We start from the raw sequence: 3,621 nt of genomic DNA on the forward strand, positions 1-3,621 counted from the left end.
AAGGACTTTTAACATGACAATGAAGGAAGTTGTGCAGAGTCCTAGTGTGATTGCAGGTACGCTTTTGGTAAACTCAATAAATTCAAAAGTATAAATTGATTCTGGAGCTACACGATATTTTATTTCTGAAGAATTCATTGATAAGATATGTTGTGAAACTGAATGGTTGGGCGAGACATTAATTATAAAATTAGCGAATGACGACCAAGTTCTGGTAGATCGAGTATGTCCTGCGTGCGATATCGAAATAGTCGGACATCATTTCTTTGTAGACCTGATTACTTTTAAGCTAGGAGAGTTTGACGTTATTTTGGGAATGGATTGGTTAGTTTGTCATAATACTCAGATCGATTGCGCGAACAAGAAGCTAAAATTGTGAACTGCGGAAAATGCAACAGTAATGTTCAGAGATGAAAAACAGCAAAAGAAATTTCTGACAATAATGCAGACCAAACGATTGCTACGATAGGGATGTGAAATGTATATAGCCTATATGTTAGATACCGAAAAAGGAAGTCCCAAGATAGAAGATATTCCGGTAGTATGTGAATTTCCTGTTATCTTTCCAAATTAACTTCCAGGGTTACCGCCAGACCCAAAAATTGAGTTTACAATCGATTTAGCGTCGGGTACAGAACCAGTTTTGAAAGCTCCATATCGAATGACACCAGTGGAGATGAAAGAATTATCAACACAATTGCAAGATCTTCTAGACAGGGAAATCATAAAACCCAGTGTATCCCCATGGGGTGCACCGGTATTGTTTGTAAAGAAGAAAGACGGTAGAATGCGACTATGCATCGACTATCGAGAATTGAATAAGCTAACTATCAAGAATAAATATCATCTACCACGGATTAACGATTTGTTTGATCAACTAAAAGGAGCTGCATGGTTTTGTAAGATAGACTTGAGATCGGGCTATCATCAATTGAAGATGAAAACTGAAGATATTCCCAAGATTGCTTTTCGTATCAGATACGGACATTATGAGTTCCTCGTAATAGCATTCGGTTTGACCAACGCGCCAGCAACATTCATGGATTTGATGAACAGGGTATTCAAGAGGTACTTGGATAAGTTCGTGATTGTATTTATTGATGATATCTTGATTTATTCAAAGACTGTAGAAGAGCATGTTGAGCATCCAAGGATTGCTTTGGAAATTCTAAGAAAGGAACAGTTGTACGCGAAGTTCTCGAAATGCGAATTTTAGTTAAAGAAAGTACAATTTTTAGGGCATATCATTAGCAAGGATGGCATTCAAGTTGATCTAGCAAAGATTGAAGCTGTATTAAATTGGAAAAGGTGAAAGACACCAACAGAAGTTCAATTTTTTTTAGGATTGGCAGGATACTATAGAAGGTTCGTTAAGGATTTTGCGAAAATAACAACGACATTGACCAAGTTGACTCGAAAAAGTGAAAAGTTCGTATGGAATGACAAATGTGAGGAAAGTTTTCAAGAACTGAAGAATCGGTTAGTAACTGCACCGGTACTTGTATTGCCAGATGAGCATATAGATTTTGTCATTTACAGCGACGCTTCATACCGCAGACTAGGATGTGTACTGATGCAACACGGTAACGTAATTGCATATGCTTCGAGACAATTAAAACCTCATGAACAGAAATATCCTACACATGATCTGGAATTAGCAGCGATCGTATTTGCATTGAAACTTTGGAGACACTATCTTTACGGAGAGAAATGCGAAATCTACACGGATCATAAAAGTTTAAGGTACATCTTTACTCAGAGGGAACTTAACATGAGGCAACAACGATGGTTAGAGTTGATCAAATATTACGATGTTACAATTAGCTATCATCCAGGGAAAGCGAACGTTGTGGCAGATGCACTGAGGCGAAAAGAAAGATTGAATTTATTAACTTCATCTGAAGAATTGGCCAAGGAATTTGACAAGTTGGAAATTGAAATTCGTGTTCCCAATGAACCTACTGAAGTTATTTACGCAATGACTTTTCAACCAGAATTATTGGAAAAGATTCGAAGATGTCAAGAAGAAGTGATGGGTCAAGATGACAACTTAACAGGAGAAGAAATCACAACCCAGAAAGATAATGAAGGCATTCTACATTTTTCATCAAGAATCTGGATCCCTAATGTGGCAGAGCTGAAGGAAGAGATATTACAAGATGCGCACAGTTTGAAATATTCCATACATCCGGAAAGTACAAAAATGTACCGCGATCTGAAAGAAAACTTTTGGTGGGCAAATATGAAGAAAGAGGTAGAAAAATGGGTAAGTAAATGCTACACATGCTAATAAGTCAAAGAGGAACATCAACGTCCAAATGGGTTACTGCAATCATTAGATATTCCATAATGGAAATGGGAACATCTAGCAATGGATTTTATGGTAGGACTTCCAAGGACCAATGCAAATCATGACGCGATATGGGTAATCATTGACAGACTAACAAAGTCAGCACATTTTCTACCGATCAATGAAAGATTTTCACTTAACAAACTAGTGCACTTATATCTCATGGAAATTATGATGCGACATGGAGTTTCAATATCTATCGTGTCTGATCAAGATCCCCGTTTCAATTCAAGATTTTGGAGACAATTTCAAGAATGTCTTGGAAAAATTAAATATAAGTACCGCTTATCATCTGCAAACTGATGGGAAAAGTGAAGGAACTCTCCAGACAATCGAAGATATGTTACGAGTTTGTGCGATTGATTTCGAAGGCAGTTCGGACGAACATTTACCTTTAGTCGAATTTTTGTACAACAACAGCTATCACGCGAGCATTGGAATGTCGCCTTACGAAGCTTTATATGGAAGAAAATGCAGATCACCGATGTATTGGGATGAAGTTGGAGAACGCAAGATTTTAGGTCCAGAATTGATTCAACAAACCAAAGAAAATATAGAGCTTATTCGAAAGCGACTCGATGCAGCGCAGAGTCGACAACGCAAATATGCAGATCAGCTAGGAAAGATATGGACTACCAAGAAGGAGAGCATATGTTACTCAAAGTATCGTCATGGAAAGGATTGACCAGATTTGGAAACAAGGGTAAAGAAGCCGCGATACGTTGGTCCATTTGAAATCTTAAAGAAAGTCGGAAAAGTTGCTTACGAGTTAGCGTTACCACCTCACATGCAGCATATTAACAATGTGTTCCACGTGTCGATGCTTAAGCGATATAATCCTGATTCTAGACATGTAATAGAATAGGAGCTGATAGATATTCAACCTGATTTGTCTTATGTAGAACAGCCAATAAGAATTCTAGATTGGCAAGAAAGAGTGTTGAGGAATAAGTCTGTATCTTTAGTGCGAGTTTTGTGGAGAAATCCTATGGTTGAAGAATCAACCTGGGAACTTGAGAGTGAAATGTTAGAAAAGTATCCCCATTTGTTTTCATAGTGAGATTCTGAGGACAGAATTCTATTAAGGGGGGAAGGATGTAACGTCTGGGAAAATTACGCTTGTATTATATCATATTTATAATAAATTATGTGTGTTAATGTGTCATTTATGTGTAAATAGTTGTAAAACCCTAACTGCTACGTGTCACATGCATTCCGTATCGTCCGGGTATTTTCAGGAAAATTTTCATATATTTTATTTTGTATTTATA

This window comes from Apium graveolens, chromosome 7 (genome assembly GCF_009905375.1).
Source record: "Apium graveolens cultivar Ventura chromosome 7, ASM990537v1, whole genome shotgun sequence".
Lineage (NCBI taxonomy): Eukaryota > Viridiplantae > Streptophyta > Magnoliopsida > Apiales > Apiaceae > Apium > Apium graveolens.